Below are 23,028 nucleotides of genomic sequence, written 5' to 3'. Positions count from 1 at the left end.
CTTCTTAGTACAGTCTCTGGCACACATTAAAGGCTCAATAATTATTATGGAAAGAAGGAGAGGAATACATAGACAGATGCCCAGAGGAAGAATGACTTGATTTTCTTTTCACAGTTCCATATCATAGAGCCTCATCATAAAGTCTTGAACTTGGAGCTGTCTCTTTTCAAACACTGCAAACCTTGATGGTAATGAGGAATTGTCTCTGCCTGCTTTCTCCAGTCCTAGAATCTGGGGCTCAAGGCCGTGTCTGGCAGACAAAGCTTGAAGAGAATTGTGTGATATCAAAATTCAACTGGGAAAACCAGCTGTTCTACTCCTGGAGGTGTGGAGTGCATGTGGGGAGTTGCCTGACATCCCCCACTATTAGAGGGCTCTTTCTCTCTACCTTTCCCACAGGGTAAGGCATTCAGGGGAGAAAAATATTCCATGCCAAACCCAATTACAGAAACACTAGCTTAAACAGAACTAAAGAAGTTTCTATAATGGAGAATTTCTTAGAAGTTTAATATGCTGTGAGATATAAATCTATGAGTGAGATAAGGATAGAAGATTCCACTTATTTCCAAAATTAGTAACCAACTGAATTTTTTTCAGGAGTTTATTTAATCATTGTCCTATAAAATAGTGCTTCTCAAACCATTTGCTGCATAGAACAAGTTGTTTTTTTTTTAATTTCTAATTTGCAATTGACCTATACGTGGCCTTCCTCTGCATGACTGTATGCCATACACCACATGTGTTTGACAACATCTGTACTCATTATACCCTGTTCAAGGAGATGAGTCCATCGCACCTCTCTTTCTCATCAAATCAGATGTCCAATAGTATCTAGTACTTCTCGCTCTCTCTCTGAGAGCAAAAACAGAGCCAGACCGTGATCTGATAAGCCTCTCCATTCCCCATATTAGGAGCTACCTCTGTATCACCTAATCCAACAGCAGAAACATCTGGAGGAAGAAACAGATTTCCCTTAACCCATCATTTGGGGAGTGAACACCAGGACCAGGGCTATGATTTGTTAAATGGCCAGGGCGGCCTGGTTTAGTGGGAGTTGACAGCATCTTTTTTCCCAGGCTCTGCCTTTGGAAGCTTAAGAGAAGAAACCATCAGACCAAAGAGGCTCTAAAGTAGGATCCTGGAGAGCTGTTATGTGTTCTCATGCCCAGCACGGTGTCTGACGCTTAGGAAATTTTGCCTGAGAAGGAGAGAAAAAGGATTAGATATTAGGTAGAAAATATTTCAGAGTCAAGAAAGGACTAATAGGGCACAGAAGTGCTCATCCGTTAAAAGAGGGAAGCCAGAGAGGAGAAGATTTTGTTCTGACTAAATAATGCAGATTATTAGATTATTAAATAATGGAGGCAGTTAGCGTTTAATGGAGAAAATTTCACCTGTTCTCTTGCTGTATTCAAGAGCTAACTGTCGAGCCAGCCATGCTTATGGTAAAGAAAAACTCATCAGTATCTCAGTCCTTCCTATTAATTTCCAGGCTTCCAATCAATTGATTTTTCCTCATTGAAACCCCATAGTAATAAGTAGCTTGTATATAAATATGACAGGTATGCTGGGTGGTTAAGAGTATGCCATGGACATATAGCAGCATTATAAATGATCTTGTCATCAGTAAAGTTGCAATATTTAAAAAAATTAAGCCTTAAGCATAGCTTGGGTGTGTGTCTGAGACCATCTTTCATGCCTTTAAAAAGTTGCTGATCCTAAAGGTTTTTTTTTCTCTGTGTTACAACTTGAGCTTCTTTTGATGTTTACCTCTTTGGATATTACTTAAATAATTAAAGAAGGTATCTTTTACCTACTTTACATATGGAAAGTTTAATTTCCATCATCGAATTAGAAAATTATTTAACGGCACCTTATTAAATAGAAGATAGATAGATAGATTCTGGATACTTGTATCAAAATGTACATGCCATGAAATCCAGATGGGCACAAAGCTCCACTGTGATTTTCTGAAGCCTCCAGGTGCTGACTTCCCACTAACATCAAAGAGAATTGAGGAGGAAGAAAGCTCAGTACCTTGAGAATGCACCTGGTGAGACGCAAGTTGCAAGGTGCATGTGACTTATTTCTACTAAAGGACCTGATGGAAAAGTTCATCTGCCTTCATGGGCAGCCCCCAGAGCCAGTTCTGTCAATGAAGAAGGAGCATGGCTACAGCCACAGGCCACTTTTGAGTCTCAGCTCTGTCATCTAGCAGCTATGGAGTCCTGGACAAGCCACCTAACCTCTTTGAACCTCTGTTTCCTTACTTATAATGTACAGATAATAAAACTGAACATCTAAAGTTGTTCCGAAGAGTAAAAGTAAAGTTTTAAAGTGCCCAGACAGATGTTCAGAAAGTGGTATTTATTATCACCATTATGATTATGAATAACGAGGGATTCTCCTCTCTCAGTATGAGATCCACAAAGGTCTTCCCCTTTAACCTACTTTTTCATGAAATGCTAACCTTCACACACTCAGTCAGCCCAGCTTCCCTTGACAATGGCAGCCTAGAAGGAACCCACTTGACCATGACTCCAATGTCACTAGCAAAGCTGTTCTCCTTAAAGTGGGTGTGGTGTCTCCTCACTGGTCTTACCCCTCTCTTTCTAGTTTTCAGAAACATTCACTCACTCAACATAGCTATAGCCTTCTTAGTTACAGCCCTGTTGGTGACAACTTGAGTGCACCATGATTTCACCTCCTAGCATGTTACTGGAAGATGTTTAGGAGAAGAAACTGTGCATGGCATACTTTTCTTCTCATCACTCATAACAGAACCCAGGGAACTCAGCCCTAAATTTTATGACTGAGGGAAGGGGCTCTTTACCCATTCAGGCAGGAGTGGTCTTTAGTCTCACTATCTATTCTCGGGTTCTCTTTCCTGTGTCTAGTGGACAGACACTCATCCTGATGTCCTCTTCAGCTTTTCTCCCCAAATGGACCCCTGGGCAGCCTGTCCTGTTAGGTTATGCTACCTTAAACGAGAACATTAAACTCTCATTGTTATTCATGCATATTCAACAACCAGTTACTGAGGGTCTATACAATGCCAGGCACAGTTCCAGGCTCTAAGGGAATCGATGATGAAAGGGAAAATAAAAGACACTAACCCTACCCTCACAGGAAAGGCAAGACATTAATCAAATAAATAACAATACAATCGTGTGATCGTGCTCTGGAGAAGATGCACACAGTGCTATTAAATGACATAATAAGGGGAATTAGCCCAGTCCAGGATATCAAGGAAGGCTTGTCTAAGGCAGTGATCCTTGAGCTTCAACCTAAAAGATGCGGGACATGAACTAGATGAAGTGAAGAGGCAAGGTGAGAGATTATTCCAGGTAAAGGAAATAGATATTCAAAAGCCTAAGGCAAGGGGTTATATGATGTGCACAATCGAATCACCCAGAAAATGAGGAGGAGACTCATGAGAAAAGCAGGCAACATCCATATTATGTAAGACTTTGTAGGACGGCTTAAGGATTCTGGTCTTCTGCCCAATAGCAATGAGAAGCCACTGAAATGATGTAAGTGGTTGGAGTATGACATGATCAACTTTGCAGTTTCAAAAAGATGTTTTGGGGCTTTTTGCTAGTTGGACATCAACCATCTTTACAGATGGACTTCCAAGACCAACCTTTCAGCTGGCTCTGAGACAGTGAACCAGGAGGAAGTCTGAGTCAGGGGCCCCTATAATTGGATGCCTCTAATATCTGCTGTCTTGTTGCTGATGACTTGAATGCACCATGATTTCATCACCTTCCTTATCTTGTCTTCTGGTGCCAAAGAGTTTTCAGCATATCCAACTTCTCTCCGCCTAGAAGGCAAGAAAATCGCCATCCTTGATATCAGCATCTTCCTCTCCTCAGAAAGGGATCAAAATACTGCATTTCAGCCTCATTTAAGGTCAAACGTATTGAGGAGTTAATCCCCTATTAAAAACTTTTATCATTTTGGATTCTAGTCTCCCTTGTATTTATTGGCAATAAAACAACATGCTAATAACTAAACCATCAGATCCATGAAAGAGAGACCTCTTTTTGTCCTGTTCTAGTTCCAACCTTCTGTCCAGTAGTTGCTCAATAAATATTTGTTATATAAATGAGCCTTTAAAAAAATTTACAAGAGTAAAATGAAAAAAAATCACTCATCATGCAACCATTTTAAAATAACTTTCAATCTGTTTTAGAATACCTTTGTTGTTATGAAGATAGACATGTATATTGAATTAATATTTTGGCATGTAATCCTAGTTTATATATGATGTACACACTGTTTACAATATTGTCTTATCATAAAGACATGAGTCAAACTGTTAATTAGCCACTTGGATCTTCCTGGTGTGTATGCTGATGGACACAATTTATATGCACAGCAATATATAAAAAGACATGTTTATATGTTTAAAGCTATAATCCCACTGCTTCACTGGGGTTTTTTTCTCCACACAGAGGCAAAGAAAATGAAATACTTTCAAGGGAAGAAAGAAGAAAAGAACAAACTGAGTTTTAGGAATCATAACTAAAAGTTTAGATTTTGTCTTACTGAAAGCTTTGAGCTGACTTGAAAGTATATGTAGTATTCCTGGCAAATACCTGGGGGAAGGTATTTGTAAATACAATCTTAGATAAAGAAAGAGAGATCGCTAAAGAGAAGGACTTGGATTCAAGGGATCAGAGAGATACAAAACTGGTAGGGACTCCCCACTGGCTGCCCTGCCCCCAAAATGTGTGCCCTTTACTCCCAATGACCCCAACCCTCCCTGGAGCTCTCAATCCTTCACAAATGGCCCCCATCCTCTCCAGGTTAAATGAAGTGAGTTTCTGTTCAGATCCTCAATACATTTGCCGGTTTAAGAAAGGTTCTCAAGATTAACTCTTCCACCCAGAAGACAAGTCTCCCATCTACCCTTCTACACAAGCATACAACTGACCTCGTGGTTAGTGAGGGCGGTGAGCTCAAGTTTAGTTTCTAGTGATGACTACAGCAAGACAAAGAAAGAGGTGTCGTGGCCGTCAGCAGTGTGGGGAACTATACCTCCTTAGAAGTCCTCAAAGGCCATACACTGGGGCTTTTCAGGACTGGAGATTAGAATTCAAAGGGGCCAAAGACAGCCCCAATTTCTTATGTCTTTGTAGCTCCAGGGCTTTGAATATCTTAGCTTCCCAGGAGGAGAGATGATGTGAAAAGTTCTCAGGAAGTATTGATTGAATGAATGAATGAAGTCCACTGTTTCCCTAATCTCTATAAGCACAAATTACCTCTTCCTTTGAGACAACGGGATGTTACAGTTTTTGATGTCAGGCCACCCTGTGAATCCCAGTTTTGGTGGCTTTAATCTCTCTGAACCTTCTTCCTCATCTGAATAAAGAGAATTATAATCCATCTCAAAGTTCACTGTGAACACTGGAAGGGCTAATTTATCAAAACTACCTGGCACACAGAGGGAGGGACTCAGTGGATGCTGGTTCCCTAATCTGAATTTCCGAGGTCCTAATGCTTGGTACCACTGAGCCAAGGTCAATGCCAAGAGAGCCCTCAAAATCACAGGCTCTGAAAGTCAACTGTTTCCAGTTGAATACTAGCTCCATCCCTTACAGCTGTGTGACCTTGGGTAAGTAACTTCACCTCTCTGAACATCTGTTTCTACATCTAAAAGATGGGGATAATAACAGTACTTACCTTGAAGGGATTTCATGAACACATGTAAAGTGTAGAATAATGTCTTGACTTAAAACAGTTCAATTAGTGTAACTATTATGTCAGGTGTATAAATCACTACTTGAAATTTAAACTCCTCAAGCCAAGAACTAAATTTCTCTCTCTCAAGCCTACCATCAGTGCTTTTGCATCTTGCTTGACTCCCTAGGCATATTCTGGGATTTGGGTTGATGATGGTTTGCTCTACTTTGCCCCATGCTAGCCAACACCTCATCTCCCCAGGCCCTAGAGAACTTGGCGCAAGCCCAGGGCCTGGAGTGTGGTGGCCCCAGGGTGAGCCCTGCAGCCTCTCTGCAGCACAGGGAGGCTTGAATGTCCCCTGAAGCTGCTTCCAGCCACACACTCTGCTCCCTGTTCAAAGAACTCCACAGGTCTGGTCGAGGGTCATGTGGATGGAATTCATGAGATTTTTTGCTCAATGATAGCACCTGAAACTGCAACTCCCCCCTTCCATTTTTCTATGTGTGTGTATGTGGGGTTTTTTAGGTGAATGGGTGCATGGGGAGACATTAAGGTTTATTAAGTAAGAGGCAGAAATTCTTGCAAACTTTATTGCTCCTCTCAAGCCTGTAAACTATTCCCCTCAATCCTTCTTTCCAAAGCAATAAAAACTAGAGGGAGGTGAGCCCTGGGACCCCGGGATGAGGGTGTGTCTGCTCTCAGCCTGAAGCTGAAACCCAGGTTGAAGGTATGGCAGCCCCTTCACTGCTCCGTCCTTCATGGGAGGGGGATTAAGGGGGAACCCACAGAGCTAAAACTGCTGGGAGCCCAGAAAGCCTGAGCCCCATCTTGTATGTATAAACTAGACAAGGAGCTATCTCAGGGAGGCTGGAGGCAGTGCAGGGACCCAGGATGAGCCACTGGAGGCTATGTAGCCACAGTCCTTTATACGCAAGAAGGTATATAGCTTGAGGGTTGCAGGGGAGGGAGATTAAGGGTCATGAGTCAGAATGCTGGTCCTGATGCAGGCTCTGTTGCTTACCAGGCAAGCGGCTCTGAGCAAGTGACATATCCTCCTTCAGTCTCAGTTTCCTCAACTGTCATGAAGATAATAAGATATCTGGATGAATGCATAAGGCAATCAATGTAAAGCAACTAACACTATGACAAGACTATAGTATACACTAAAGACACCATGTCAAATCATTACTTAAGATGTGGGTTGAACACACACATCCTGAAAGATTTGGAGCATGAAGCCATATGTGGTTAATAATAATTTGAGAGCCCAGAGGAAGCCCCCAAAGATATGGGCAGACATCAGTGGTGCTAAGAAAACAGGCTAGCAGGCTCTCCAGGTGTTGGCACCTGAGGGGTCCACCTGTCATGGCACCAGCTTCCTCCTTTGGCTGCTTCCAGCACCAGGAGGCCCTGATACTGCTCAGTGAGCACTGTGAGGCCAGGGTCCAGCCCTAGGAAGGACTTAAGGTGACTTGTAGCCTGGTGGCAGGCCAAACAGTACATGATGCACTTTAGCAAGGAGGAATATAAAGATCCACACCTGGGTCCACAAACGTACCTGCACAAAGAGAAAAGAGGACCAAGGACCAGCAGCTGAAGTGTAATGACAAAGTTAAGAGTCCGGGCTCCTGGTTGGCAGTGATTTCTTGTGTGATCCTTGACAGAATTATGTTTCTTACCTCTATCATTTGTGGGGCATGTTAAAAAAACCACATTTCCTTTCAAAATTCAGGGGATTCTATAATAAATCACTGATGCACTCTTTTGGAAAAGTGACATGGATATGTGCTCTGCCTAACTGAAAGTTAAAGCAAAAACCAGAGCTCAAAAAATGGTATATAAAATGCTACTCCTGGGACTTCCCTAGTGGTCCAGTGGTTAGGACTCCATGCTTCCACTGCAGGGGGCATGAGTTCAATCCCTGGTAGGAGAACTAAGATCCTGCATGCCATGCAACATGGCAAAAAGAAAAAAAAAAATGCTACTTCAGAGCAATAAAATCTGTAAAGTACAGGTAATATTAAATCATTGTTTTAAGCTTAAGACCATATATTAAAGTCAAAATTATTTTTGGAAGACTCTATATTTAGAGTAAAAGACAACAACAAAAATAATAATTCTATACCAATAAGTTGTATCTAAAATTCCTGCTAAAAAAACTGTGAAGTGGAAGAGAAAAATGGGAGAATGGTAGAAAAGAAAGCAAAAGTATGCTAAAACTCCTTAATTCAAACAGGAAAAGCTAAATTTAACACAGGGTACATAATGGTAAAAAGAAAGAAAAAGGAAAAGAAAAGAAAGGCATTAAAAACACCCAACAAAAAGCAAAGAGAAATCAACATGATAGAAGAATGAATTTAATAGTTATATTTTATATGTAAGTGTGACTTTAAAATATATAAAAACAGGGACCTAATCAAACTTATAAGCTTTTGCACAGCAAAGGAAGCCATAAACAAAATGAAAAGACAACCTATGGACTGGGAGAAAATATTTGCAAATGATGTGATCGACAAGGGCTAAATTTTCAAAATATACAGACAAGTGCATACAATTCAGTAAAAAAAAACAAACAACCCAATAAAAAAAATGGGCAGAAGACCTAAATAAACATTTCCCCAAATAAGACATACAGATGGCCAATTAGCAAATGAAAATATGCTCAATGTTGCTAATTATTAGAGAAATGGAAATCAGAATTACAATAAGGTATCACCTCACACTAGTCAGAATGGCCATCATTAAAAAGTCTACAAATAATAAATTCTGGAGAGAGTGTGGGGAAAAGGGAACCCTCCTACACTGTTGATGGGAATGTAAATTGGTATAGCCAGTACAGGAAATGATATGGAGGTTCCTTAACAAACTGAAAATAAAGTTACCATATGATCTAGCAATCCCACTCCAGGGCATATGTCCAGAAAAATCTTTAACTGGAAAATATACATGCACTCTAATGCTCATAGTAACACTATTTACAATAGCCAAGACATGGAAGCAACCTAAATGTCCATTGACAGATGAATGGATAGAGAGATATATATCACATATTTATCCATATATAAATATATATATATATATACACATATACATACATAAACACAAAGGAATATTACTCAGCCATAAAAAATAATGAAATAATGCCATTTACAGCAACATGGTTGTACCTAGAGATTATCATACTAAGTGAAGTAAGTCAGACAGAGAAAGAGAAATACCATATGATATCACTTACATGTGGAATCTAAAAAATGATGCAAATGAACTTATTTACAAAAGAGAAACAGACTCACAGACATAGAAAACAAACTTATGGTTACCAAAGGGGAAAGGGGGGGGGATAAATTAGGAGTTTAGGATTAGCAGATACAAACTACTATATGTAAAATAGATAAAGTCCTACTGTATAGCATAGGGAGTTATATTCAATATCTTATAATAATATATAATGAGAAGAAATATAGATATATAAACAAAGATTCTTAAATTTAATCAGAATCTAAATGTAAACAGAGAGGCATCAAAAATTTTGAGTGGATTATGAGTTTAAAATGAAATTTAAAAGGAAACAGTAGTCACAATATTACTATCAGACAAAAGATTAACTGGGATAGAGAAGCCCACTTACTAAAGATAAGAGTTCAACACACAAAGAGAAGAAAAGGAGAAAACATGAGAAATAATCAGCCTTAAAAAAAAAAGTTAAGTGTTCATTTTTCAGGTTTTAAATTACACGAGTTTTATTTTCTTAGTTTGGTTTACCTGCATTTTCTCTATTTTCTTCAATATATACAAAGAGGAAGAGTTACAATGCCTTCCCTTTACTACTCTCTTCATTCCCAAAGAAACTAATACAGCTCAAGTGTCTCCTCTTCTAGGAAGCTTCCCCTTAATTTACAAATCCCACTGCTATATGGACCAGGTTATGTGTCCTTTCCAGGAAGGTGCTGAGTCAGCTCCTATGAGCTAGAAAGCACGGTGTGTACATCTCTTCCCAACTCCATGTGCACCAATACAAGGTTGCTAGGTTGAAATCTGCCAAGGTGGAAGTATTTACACCGTGGAAAGCAGCAAAAGCTACAAATCAAATCAAGTGCCCCCCACAGTCTCCCACTCCACACCTTAGAGCCGGTTGTTTTTATTGTTTTTTGGGGATTTTTTTGCGGTACGCGGGCTTCTCACTGTTGTGGCCTCTCCCATTGTGGAGCACAGGCTCCAGACGCGCAGGTTCAGCGGCCACATCTCATGGGCCCAGCCACTCCGCGGCATGTGGGATCCTCCCGGACCAGGGCACGAACCCACGTCCCCTGCATAGGCAGGTGGACTCTCAACCACTGCGCTACCAGGGAAGCCCAGAGCTGGTTGTTAATCGTTTATCAACACATTACTGTTTATGTTCCCAGAAGTCCATGCATGACCCTCTATATAGTTTTGGTCATCTTGTACTACAATGTTTAACATGGTTTTTTCTACCACTAATTTGTGAGCACCTAGTTGGTAGAAGGAAGGAGAGGAGGAAGAAGGAAAGAAGGTCAAATGGAAGAAAGTGAGGGAAGGAGGCAAGGATAAAGGGAGGGAACAGGGAGGAAGGGAGGGAGAGGGGGAAGGAAGGATAACTGTTTTCTTTCCTCAAATGTAATAATATTGCCTAATTATCCCTAAATATCAACCACAGCCCATTCTTTGGAGCATGAAGTTCTCCAACTGTCATCAAGAGGAAGGTCTAAACTTCCTCACCCCTGATTTCCTAAGAAGAAAAAGGCTTTGCAGAGCAGGCACTAGCCTCTGGGACCTTCCAGCCAGACTGGTCAGGGAAGGTAGAATGAGACTATTTTTAAAAAACACTCTCTTAATCTCAATTAGGATGGCAAATCCCAGTTTTGCTTAGAATATTTCCTGAGAATTAACAATTTTGAGTCTGTTTCCTCATTCAGCACATGGGAACCACGAGAACCCTCTTCGTCCATAACTTCTATCATTTCATGGACGATCAAGTATTAAGAAAGGGCTCCATTCATTAGTGGAAAAGCTAGTGAAATCAAATAAGGTTTGTAGTTTAGTTCATAGTATTGTACCATCAGTTTCCTAGTTTTGACCAACATGCCATGGTTCTCTAACATGTTAACATTAGGGGAAGCTGGATGAAGGGTATATGGGAACTCTCTGTACTATTTTTGTGGCTCACTGGTAAATCTAAAATGATTTCAAAATAAAAAAGCTTTAAAAAAAAAAAAGGGCTCCATAAGCATAAAGTACTTGAAAATCTTACCTATTTGGTCCCTACCCCCTTTCAAAATGTATAGGAATGTCTTCAGGAATCCTTTTGATATCATAGCTAATTAGGTACATTTTGGTAGATTTATCCAAGGAATGTGCTCATTATGTTAATATGCCCTATTATATCATCATTAATGTGAACTCCCCATCTTCATGAATATGGAAACCCAGGCCAGAAGAAGCTCAGAGGCGAAGGAACGTGTTGAAGTTAAACTAAACAAAACAGAAAACAGTAACTAGAACAACAGGTTCAGCCAGTTTTTCTAATACAAACTAGGAACATCCACTAAGCTGTTATTTCCATTGTCCTATTCAAGCTCCTCCAGGTTGAGTGTGCCAGTATGCCTGCATGGCAACTGCTGCTTAGAAGAGAGAAGGAAATGAAAGCCACTAATTATTGAGTAGCGGCTAGATCCATTCATTGGCTCAACAATTATTGATGGAAAGGTGTGCCCGGCACTGGCCCAGCCCGAGGTTACAGATGAATGAAACAAACTTTTGGAGAGTGCAATCCATTAGAGAAATGGGCCCGAGAGAATAAAAAGCCAATAAATAACATAATTACAGACTGTAATATGCTCTAGTAAGTAAGGAAACAACAAGTTGTAGTACCTTGTAAAGGAGAGGGATGTATGTAGGAGGGACAGGAGAGAGTTCTCTGAGGAGATGACATTTAATGCACAAACAGAAGGATGAGAAGAAGTTGATCATGCAAAGGAGAAAAGCATTCCCAGCAAAGGAAAAAACAGGAGCAAAGGCCTTAAGATGGAAAAGAACTCAGCACATTCAAAAAACGTAAAGGAGGTCTGTGCGGCTACAGGAGTAACAAGAATGTGGGTAGGAGATGAAGAGGGAATGTGGGCATGATAAAGAATTTAGATTTTACGTGCAAAGGGAAGCCATTGATGATGCATTTGAAGCCGTAGAGAGACAAGAGCTGGTTTCAATAAAAGTTTTCCTGTGAGTGTTGATCAGAGAGCAAAAGACAGGGACCGGGAAGACAGCAGAGAGGCTAGTTAGTTGAACTGCTGCATGGAATTCTTTTATTCAGTGTTTGGACTCAGAGGCAGGAGTCATGTTCACTAAATCCAAGTTTTCAAATGTGGATCCATTTGCCCAAATGAAACATTGGTGTCTTCATGCCTTTCTCGTACTTTTAGCTGTGAAATCTTGAACACATTACATCACCTCTCAGAACCTCAGTGTCTTCGTTTGTAAAAGCAGTTTAGCTGAATCTCCCAGAGTATCCAGTAAATGTTACACTCTTTGTTTTCTTGGAAAGGAAAATGACTCATATCTGCTGGAAATAGACCAGGTGGCTCCAGGCAATTCCCTGGGCCGGGTGACAGCCAAGCTTGGGTGGAGCTTGAAAAGGGTGAGGGTGGAGACCTACAACAGCCTGGGTACCTGATTATGAAGTGCAAAGTCCCACGTCCCAGGCTGCAAACCCTCAGCTCAGGAATGTTGCTTAGGTGGGGCCTGCAAGTGATGGAAAGAGCAGAGAGAAAACCAGAAGGCCCTGGAAGAAGAAATATAGGTGATTATTTAAATAATTATAGGGTGGGGAAACACTGCAAAATTGAAAAGCAAAGGCAGAAGGCATGGGGCTTCCCTGGTGGCGCAGTGGTTGAGAGTCCGCCTGCTGATGCAGGGGACACGGGTTCGTGCCCCGGTCCGGAAAGATCCCACATGCCGCAGAGCTGCTGGGCCAATGAGCCATGGTCGCTGAGCCTGTGTGTCCAGAGCCTGTGCTCCGCAACGGGAGAGGCCACAGCAGTGAGAGGCCCGCGTGCCGCAAAAAAAAAAAAAAAAAAAACAGAATACATAAAAGCAATTATTGATAGAATTTATTTTATGAAAAATCTAAGATTATCCTATAAATCAAAAATAAAATCATGAATAAACCAATCAAAAATGTGCAAATGACATGAACAGGCATTTCACAGAAAAAGCATGAATAGTCAATAAACTTTTGGCAAGTCTTTAAACAGTATTGGTGATCAGAAAAATACGAATCAAGACGACTGTGTTCTATAATTTTATGGACATTCAATTGGCAAAAGAAAAAAGTTTACAATACTAAGTTTTGGAGTAGATTTAAAGCTACAGGATCTCTTACACACTTCTGGCAAAGTGTAACGTGGTATTATCATTTTGGAAAAGAATTGAGCAGTGTCTTCTAATAACAAATATGTATATGTTCTATGGTCCAGCAATTCCACTCATGGATGTAATTATACATGTATAATCAAGACATACAGCCAAGAATATTCAAGAGCTACATTGTTCTCAATAGCAAAAACTTGGAAACTATTCAAATATCCATCAATGAGAAAGTGGATCAGCAAAAATGATATATTTAAGCAATGGAATAGCATACAGTAGTCAAAATGAATGAAGCATAATGACATGAAACCATATGGATACACTTTGGTAAAATGATATTAAATGAAAAAAGTACTGAAAGATTACAAACAGGTCCTTTAAGCAACTGGAAAAGTTCTTTATTATGTGTTGGAATGGGAGATAGTTACATGGGTGCTTACATAAATAAAAAGTTTTTCTCCACCAAAAATTTATTGAACTATATACTTAGAACTTTGCGTATTTTTTTTTCATTTTTTTAAAACTTTTATTGAAATATAGTTGATTTACAATGTTGTGTTAGTTTTAGGTGTACAGCAAAATGATTCAGTTATACATATATATATTCTTTTTTATAGTACTTTGTGTATCTTAATATATATATATTATAAATTAATAATAATTATCTTTTTTTTTTTTTTTTTTGGCGCTATGCGGGCCTCTCACTGCTGTGGCCTCTCCCGTTGCGGAGCACAGGCTCCGGACGCGCAGGCTCAGCAGCCATGGGTCACGGGCCAGCCACTCCGCGGCATGTGGGATCTTCCCGGACTGGGGCACGAACCCGCGTCCCCTGCATCGGCAGGCGGACTCTCAACCACTGCGCCACCAGGGAAGCCCAATAATAATTATCTTAAAAAGGATTACATGCCCTTGCCACAAAATTCAAAACCACAACATTTTAAAATCTACCTTTTAATACTACAGTTCTACCTTTATTTAATAAAACTGAATAAAAAGATTCAGGGTAATGGAGACCTCAGAGAGAGGAGGCATGGGATGGATTAGGAGAGGAGAGACAACCATATTCATATGTAGCTTTTTTGTCAAGGGACTAGCTGAATTTAGAGAGGTAGTTCACAGATGTTTATTGCATAACTGAAAGTAACTAACAAAAAATAATGACAAACACAAACAAAACAACTAAATAAAAGGGGGCTGGGATAGTTAATTTTATATGTCAACTTGACTGGGCTGCGGGGTGCCCAGATATTTAGTTAAACATTATTTCTGGTGAGGGTGTTTCAGAATAAGATTAATATTTGAATCCATAGACTGAGGAAAGCAGATTGCCCTCCACACTGTGGGTGATCCTCATCCAATCTATTGAAGGCCTGAGTAGAATAAAAGTCTGAAAAAGAAAAAATTCTTTCTCTCTGCTTCACCGTCTTTGAACTTGGACTTTGGTCTTCTCCTGCCTCCAGACTCAGCTCTCTTGGGTCTCCAGCTTGCCAACTGTAAATCCTGGGACTTCTCAGCCTCCATGACAGTGTGAGCCAATTCCTTATAATAAATCTCTTTATATATAGGAGATATGGATATATAGATATATATACCCTATTGGTTCTGTTTCTCTGGAGAATCCACACTAATACAGAGGCCATGTATGGACAATAAAACAATGTGTCAGAACCAAGGATCAAGATTAATTAATTTTGTTCACCTGAGATCTGAAATTCAAAGAAAAAAAGATATGTTTTTCTATGAGAAACAAAAGCAGAATGAAAATTCATATGCTTAACATCTATTGAAGAACTCCAAATCACAAAGGAAAAAGCAAACACTTCAACTGATAAAATATGTAAGACATTTGATTAGATTTTTTTTAATAAAATGTAAAAGGCGAAGACAAAATGTTAAAACTTATTTGGAAACAAAACAAAAATACCTTTTCCACATATGCCCAAATATTGGGAGCCAGTTTTCTCACTATCGTGGATGTTGCAAACATAAAAATGGAAAGGGTAGTATGTTTACACTGAGTGGGCTAGAAGCAATGACACAGTTGTAGCATTCAGATCTTGGCTTCTAAATACCATGCTCCACTAAAAGGAGCGAGGACTCCTTGGGGGGCAAAAAAGACAAGTTCCAAATATCATGCAGGGAATATAGAAGAAAGCATCCAAAGAATGATAGGGACATACCACAAGGATACAGAAGCCAGCTAGAAGTGACTCTGACTAATGATATTTGCAACAATTTGAGCATCAAAAGTAGATTGTAACCCAGTCAATAAACTAAGAATCTATGAGTCTGTGACAATATAAATACATATAGGTATGCATACCTATATACATTCATACATACCTAGGAGAGGTGAGAAAGCTCTTCCTTACAGAAAATCACCAACTAATATGTGTAAACCGAATAATAGAAAGTAGACAATCATCAATGGATGCTAGAGCTAGAGGTTGAATGTTTGTTGTGAAACAGAGTATTTGCATAGTATCAAAGTATTTACCTACAAAGAGAGTACTAACGAAAAACCAGTAACTTTATGGTGGAGAAACATGGCAGAAATTCCTTGAACTAAATGATCAAAGTTAATATCTCTAAAAATCAACAAATGAACATTGTGTGCATCCTGATATGCTGTCCCAAGAAGGACACAATATTAATTCTTTACTTTTTCTACTGAAAATGCATCCTCTGAGTCAAATCATGAAGAAATATCAGAGAAACCCAACTTGACAGGCATTCTGCAAAATAACCAGCTTATACTCTTTATAAATATCAAGATCACCTTATCTTTGATAAAGGAGGCAAGAATATACAGTGGAGAAAAGACAGCATCTTCAATAAGTGGTGCTGGGAAAACTGGACAGCTACATGTAAAAGAATGAAATTAGAACACTCCCTAACACCATACACAAAAATAAACTCAAAATGGATTAAAGACCTAAATGTAAGGTCAGACACTAAAAAACTCTTAGAGGAAAACATAGGAAGAACACTCTTTGACATAAATCACAGCAAGGCCCTTTTTGACCCACCTCCTAGAGAAATGGATTTAAAAACAAAAATAAACAAATGGGACCTAATGAAACTTCAAAGCTTTTGCACAGCAAAGGTAAACATAAATAAGACAAAAAGACAACCCTCAGAATGGGAGAAAATATTTGCTAATGAAGCAACTGACAAAGGATTAATCTCCAAAATATACAAGCAGCTCATGCAGCTCAATATCAAAAAAACAAACAACCCAATCCAAAAATGTGCAGAAGACCTAAATAGACATTTCTCCAAGAAGATATATAGATTGTCAACAAACACATGAAAGGACGCTCAACATCACTAATCATTAGAGACATGTAAATCAAAACTACAATGAGGTATCACCTCACACCAGTCAGAATGGCCATCATCAAAAAATCTAGAAACAATAAATGCTGGAGAGGGTGTGGAACCCTCTTACACTGTTGGTGGGAATGTAAATTGATACAGCCACTATGGAGAACAGTATGGAAGTTCCTTAAAAAACTAAAAATAGAACTACCATATGACCCAGCAATCCCACTGCTGGGCATATACCCTGAGAAAACCATAATTCAAAAAGAGTCATGGGGCCTTCCCTGGTGGCGCAGTGGATAAGACGCCACATTCCCAATGCAGGGGGCCTGGGTTCAATCCCTGGTCAGGGAGCTAGATGCCCACATGCATGCTACAACTAAGAGTTCACATGCCACAACTAAGGAGCCTGCGAGCTGCAACTAAGGAGCCTGCCTGCTACAACTAAGACCTGGTGCAACCAAATAAATAAATAAATATTAAAAAAAAAAAAAAAAAGAGTCATGTACCACAATGTTCATTGCAGCACTATTTACAATAGCCAGGACATGGAAGCAACCTAAGTGCCCATCAACATGAATGGATAAAGAAGATGTGGCACATATATACAGTGGAATATTTCTCAGCCATAAAATGAAACAAAACTGAGTTATTTGTAGTGAGGTGGATGGACCTAGAATCTGTCATACCGACTGAAGTAAGTCAGAAAGAGAAAAACAAATACTGTATGCTAACACATATATATGGAATCTAAAATTTAAAAAAAAGAATGGTTCTGATGAACCTAGGGGCAGGACAGGAATAAAGACGCAGACCTACTAGAGAATGGACTTGAGGACACGGGGAGAGGGAAGAGTAAGCTGGGACGAAATGAGAGAGTAGCATTGACATATATACACTACCAAATGTAAGATAGATAGCTAGTGGGAAGCAGTCACATAGCACAGGGAGATCAGCTTGGTGCTTGGTTTCCACATAGAGGGGTGGGATAGGGAGGGTGGGAGGGAGATGCAAGAGTGAGGGGATATGGGGATATATGTATACATATAGCTGATTCACTTTGTTATACAGCAGAAACTAACACAGCATTGTAAAGCAATTATACTCCAGTAAAGATGTCTAATAACAATATATAAATAAATAGATAGATAATACCAAGATGAAAAGCCTTCAAGAAAAGCAAAGAAATTGTTCCAGTTTAAAGACAGCTAAAGAGACATGACAACTAACATAGTATGTGTTGCAGCATTAAATCGTAGACTGGGAAAAACTAAATAGCTAAAAAGAATATTATTAGACAATTGATGAAATAGAAATAGAGGCTGTGGATTAGCTAATAGCAATAGTATCAATATTAAATTTCCTGATTTTGATAATCACACTATGGTTATATAGGAGGATGTCCTTTTTCTTATGAAATACACACTGAATTATTTAGTAAATAGTGTCTCCAAACTAACTCTTATATGAATCAGGGGGAAAAAATCATATATAGAAATAAAGATACAAATATGCACATGTGTTTAGAAAGAAAGGGACAAATACATATATAAGGCTTACATGCATATACATGTGAAACAAATGTGAAAAATGGAAGCTATTGGTGAATCTGTGTAGAAGTTATACAGGAGTTTCCTGTACTATTATCATAAAATTTAAAAGTTACTTTACAATATGTATATGTACATACATACAAATGACTATACCCAAAGTACGTGGGAATTCAGGGAAGTAGGTACTAAAATATACTGCTAGTGGAAGCACGTAAGTTGATATTACTGTTCTGAATGTTGACAATTCGGCAATATATAACAGAACCCTATATTTTTGCATATAATTTTCACCTCACAATATAAATATGAACACGGATGCACATAAATCCAGAGCTACAGTTATCATTACACAGGAAACCTGGGAAAACCTAAACGCCCAATAATAGAAAACCAATTGAACAAAACATAAACATCCATTCAATGAAATCGAGGTACGATCCATAAAAGTGCTAGTGCAGAAGACTATTTTATTCCATGGAAATTTTTTCTGCATTATATTAAGTGAAAAAAAGCTAGGAACTATAATAATAGCAACAAAGAACGTGTAATTTAGCCAATTTTTTCAAAACATAAATTATATGTTATGATAGATTACGTTCTTGGCCCCCATTCTTGACTATTTTCTGATTCTAAGCCCTTGGCCCCTAGACCTTGGATTCAGTCATGTGACTTGCTTGGACAAATAGAAGGGGGTGACAGCAACATGTGTGAGCCAGTTTTATCCTAGGTCATCAGAGGCCTTGTACAGTCCCGCTTGTTCTGTCGCATTTCTGCCCGCCTCCATGAGAAGAATATAACTGGGCTGACTGACGTCTGTTCCCAGGCGGAGAATGAGAGCCACATGGGGCGGGGCAGAACTGCGCAGCCAAATTCAGCCTCGGTCAGCTGACCCCCAGCTGCTCAGATTCATCAGGGCTTGCTATGTTAAGGTCTGAGACTTGGGGTGGCACATTTTTCTGGCAATACCTAATTAATATATATCTGAAGCACATACCTAAAGTATTAGGATTGCATTATTGTAGATAATTTTTATTTGCTTCACATGTCATTTATTTTCTAAATGAAGTGTACCTGTATTACTCTTGTAATAAGGGAAAAATGAGTTAACAAAAAATAGAGAAGCAGAAAAACAATGACAAGAGTAAATAATAAGCTCAAATTCAGGATCTCAAAGGATTTCTGGAAAATGTTTCACTACTCAAATAAATACATAGCTTCCACTCATTGAATGCCCATTATAACCCAGATATTTTAATGTGTCCCCCTCCGCCCCTTTTTTTTTTTTTTTTTTTTGGCTATCATCTTTACTATTTACAAAGTAATAGAGTAAGACAGGCTTATTTCCATTTTACAATTGAGGAGACTGAGATCTGTATAAGTTAAGTAGCACACCTAAAGTTACTCAGCTATAAATTATAAATTATCAGAGCTGAGATTCAAACACAGGTCAGCCTGATATGAATTCACCATCCTTGATCAATATTAGGGAACTCCCAGATCTCTGGTCCTACCAGAATTCTGCTGCTAACCTTAGGCAATTTATTTTTAGTTCCATGGTGTCCTGAAGGTCTGCCATTGCTCTTTTACTGTGAAGTTACTCACAGTACACGCCAACCTCCCATAAAGAGGGGGTGGGGGGAGAGGGTAGTGATAGAGTAAAGAAAGCCGCAAATTTCCTAGACCAAGTAAATGCTGTAGCTAGCAATGAGATTCTGGGCTTCTGTGGTGTCCTAAGGAGCCTTGAGATTCCCTCTGGACCTTTTGGAACATTCTTGGAACCCTGCCATCCTGTTCTGAAAAAGTCCAAGGAGCCACATGGAGAGGTCCACTTGAAGAGAACTGAGTTCCCCAGCTGACAGCACCTGGGGAGCCCCAGCACCAACACCTAGCCCTGAATGCGCCATCTTGTAAGTGAATCCTTGGGCCCCAGTTGAGCTGCCCCAGCTGACAGTGTGGAGCAAAGAGGAGCTGACCCACCAAACCTTGGCACAGTTGCCGATGCATGAGCAACATAAATGATTGCTGTTGTTTTAAGCCACAAAATTTGGTGTCATTTGCTATGTAGCAATAGATAACTGGAATAGTGGGTATTATTTCCTAAGTGATAAAGGAAGAAAAGAAGGGATTAGAGAGGGAGGGAGAGAACAAGGAAGAAGTATTTGCCACTTCATTCCATGGAGAAAATTGCGTAAGTGAATAGAATTCTCTTCCGTGAGGAATGCACCCTGACTCCTGGACCTCTGTGATCCTCTGGGCAGAGAAGGGTGTAGTTTGGCTCTGCATTAGGCTCTCTCTGAGCTGTTCTCGTCCTCAGCAAAATCAAAATGGTAAAAGGACTGAATTCTTAGTGCAATCCTATGCTTATCCAGGCAACAGCAGAGAGGCAGAAGTTTTATGTCTACACTTTCTTGTGTATTTATTTATCCTGTCAAAAGCATTTTCAAACTTGTCATTTTAACCCCAAGGAATTTTTCACCATTTTGGAATTTCAATCACCATGTCACTGAATGGTGATGGTGATGTAGGGGCAGCCAAGCTCCTTTGAGCAGCATAAATCCCGTGGCCTCTGCCCCCAGGTTAGCTAGTCCCTGGTGACCTGCTGCCAAAAGCATTCAACCAAAGGAAGCTGGACCCTGGCTATGAAGTGACATTCTTGGGCAAGATGCTCATGTGAATCATGGCTTCCTTCTTCTCCTTGAATTGTGATTAAATCCTAATAAAATAGACTCTCTTCTCGGGGTCTCTAACTTCTGGAGTGGCAAAAGAAACCGAGTCCATCTTTGTCCATCTTTGTCCAGACATCTGACTCTAGACTGAGAAATAAATAAATATTCCAGGACTCCTAGAATGTCGTTCATTTGCCCATCAGACTCATTCCCGAACCTTCCTCTGCTCAGCTCTATATTGTACAGAGCCAAGTCCTAAAAATTGCATTTCCTAAATCTCTCAAAATTGGCTTTTTATTAGGGTTGACCAATCGTAACCAGAGGTACTAGTGAGAGATCGGAGGAGAGAAGGAAGGGAGAAGCCAGAGTATTTCTCTCCATCACTCTCTTTCAGGCCAGTGACTGGAACTCTTCTATGACTCCCATTGGTGCAGGATAGCCCTAGCTCCCAGGTTCCCAGCCTCTGTTAATTCCGCCTCCTGCCTTTACTCATGGACACCATTTCTAAGCTATCGGTATCTTATTCCTGATGCTCAACACCACACTCATGCGTCTACCACCACTTCCTTAACTTCTTCTCCTCCAGATGGGACTCTTAAAGTTCACTACCTTAAAGTTATTGAGATATTTTATAGTCTAAGGAAGACTCTCGTCACTCTATTCTTCCTCACCCTGGTGCAATCATGCATTCTCCCCATCCACAAGGACAGCTATCCCATTGACATCCATTAAGTCACCAGGGCTTGGATCTGAGTTCCATGAGCCAGCACTTACTTAGCTCTTGAAACGTCCCATTTTAGAGTGTAAGTGTCTCGTGGGTAAGCAACTCCAGGTCAGTTTACATATGTCCTTGAAGGTTTTGAACTATGCTACATATGTATTTTTATCACCATTACCCTGTTTTCATCAGGAATTTAGAGTCTGAGACAGAAAGGCATAAGAGGAAAATCCTGGTCCCGTCTACTTCTCCCTTCCATCCATCCACCATCCAACCCCTCATTGATTCAAATGAGTTTATGGATTAAGTATAGAGACTTTGGAATCCGAAAGAACAAGAATTAATTATTTATTAATTAATTAATATGATATTTCACCATTTTTTTAACTGTGTGAACTTGACAAATTATTTACCTTTCTGAGCCTTAGTTCATTTTCTGTAAAATAGAATCTACCACATAGGATTGTTATGAGGATTAAAAACTATGATGTATAATGTGCCTGTACCTAATAAATGATAGTTATCCTGTTATTCTAATAAACATCTACTCACTGGGTGTTTCATGCATGCCGGACACTGTGCTGGGTGGTAAACCCTCAGAGTTTCTCAAGTTGATCTGGGACAGTTTAGGTTGTCAACAATCAGAATAGAATACATCATTTATCCACTCTGAGCCTCAGTTTTCTGCTCTGTAAAATGGGATTGGTAATGATAGCTACCAATTGGTAACTGTCATGAGGGATGAATCAAGCAGTCCCTGTAAAGTGCCTACCACAGGACCTGGCTAGCCCCAAATAAAAGTTTGTGTTGAAGAAGAAGGAGAAGAAGAAAGAGGTAGAGGTGGTGGAAGAGGATGAGGAAAAGGGGGAGGGGAAGATGACAATGATGATGTTGTTCCCAGGACAAATTCAAAGGTGCCTCTGCCTGGAAGTGAGTCCAGATAAACACTTTGCAAACCTTTGAAAATTCACATGAAACTGTCTGTCCAGCTCCTGTGGTCTGAGCAATGTCAAAGGCCCATAGAAAGCAGACTGCATGATGACAGACCCGGTCTGATTTCCATGGAGAACAAAGTATCACGAGGTTGAAAAAAGCACTTATGGACCACCAGTAGGGGATGCCAACCCTCTGTGTGATGAGAGCCAAGATCTAAACCCTCTGTGAACATGAGCTCTCTCTGTGAAAAGGCAAAAGTACCACAAGGCCAGACCAGATTTACGGTAACAGAGCAAGAAGGGATTAGGTAATGTCTACAAAGTACTTTGGACTCCTTGAAGAATGGCCATCTATAAAAATAGCAGGTGGTGGTATTATTATTAATCAGGCAACCTCTCATTGAAGCTAATTGCTACTGAAGCAAATGGGACATTTACCTGGGTGTAGCCTAGGAATCAGGCTTTACAGCAGCAATACATTATTTATTCATCATTAGATTAGTGGCCAAGAAAGAAATGCAACTGATAAAGAGCAGTGGTATTTACTGTCTACAGGAAGGCCTACAAGAGGAAAAAATTATCATCTGTTTTTCTTGTTATGAAGACTTGGGTTCTAATCCCACTTCCACCTCTGACTGGGTGCATATTTAAGGTAACTAACTTTGCTTTTCTGAGCCTCAGTTTCCTCATCTGTAAAAGATAAGTACAGTTCTCACCTCAGACAGGAGTTGTGAAGATGAAATGAGATAGTGAATATTTAG

The sequence above is a fragment of the Phocoena sinus genome, chromosome 15 (genome assembly GCF_008692025.1).
Source record: "Phocoena sinus isolate mPhoSin1 chromosome 15, mPhoSin1.pri, whole genome shotgun sequence".
In the NCBI taxonomy this organism is placed as follows: domain Eukaryota; kingdom Metazoa; phylum Chordata; class Mammalia; order Artiodactyla; family Phocoenidae; genus Phocoena; species Phocoena sinus.
This window is presented reverse-complemented; position numbering follows the sequence as displayed.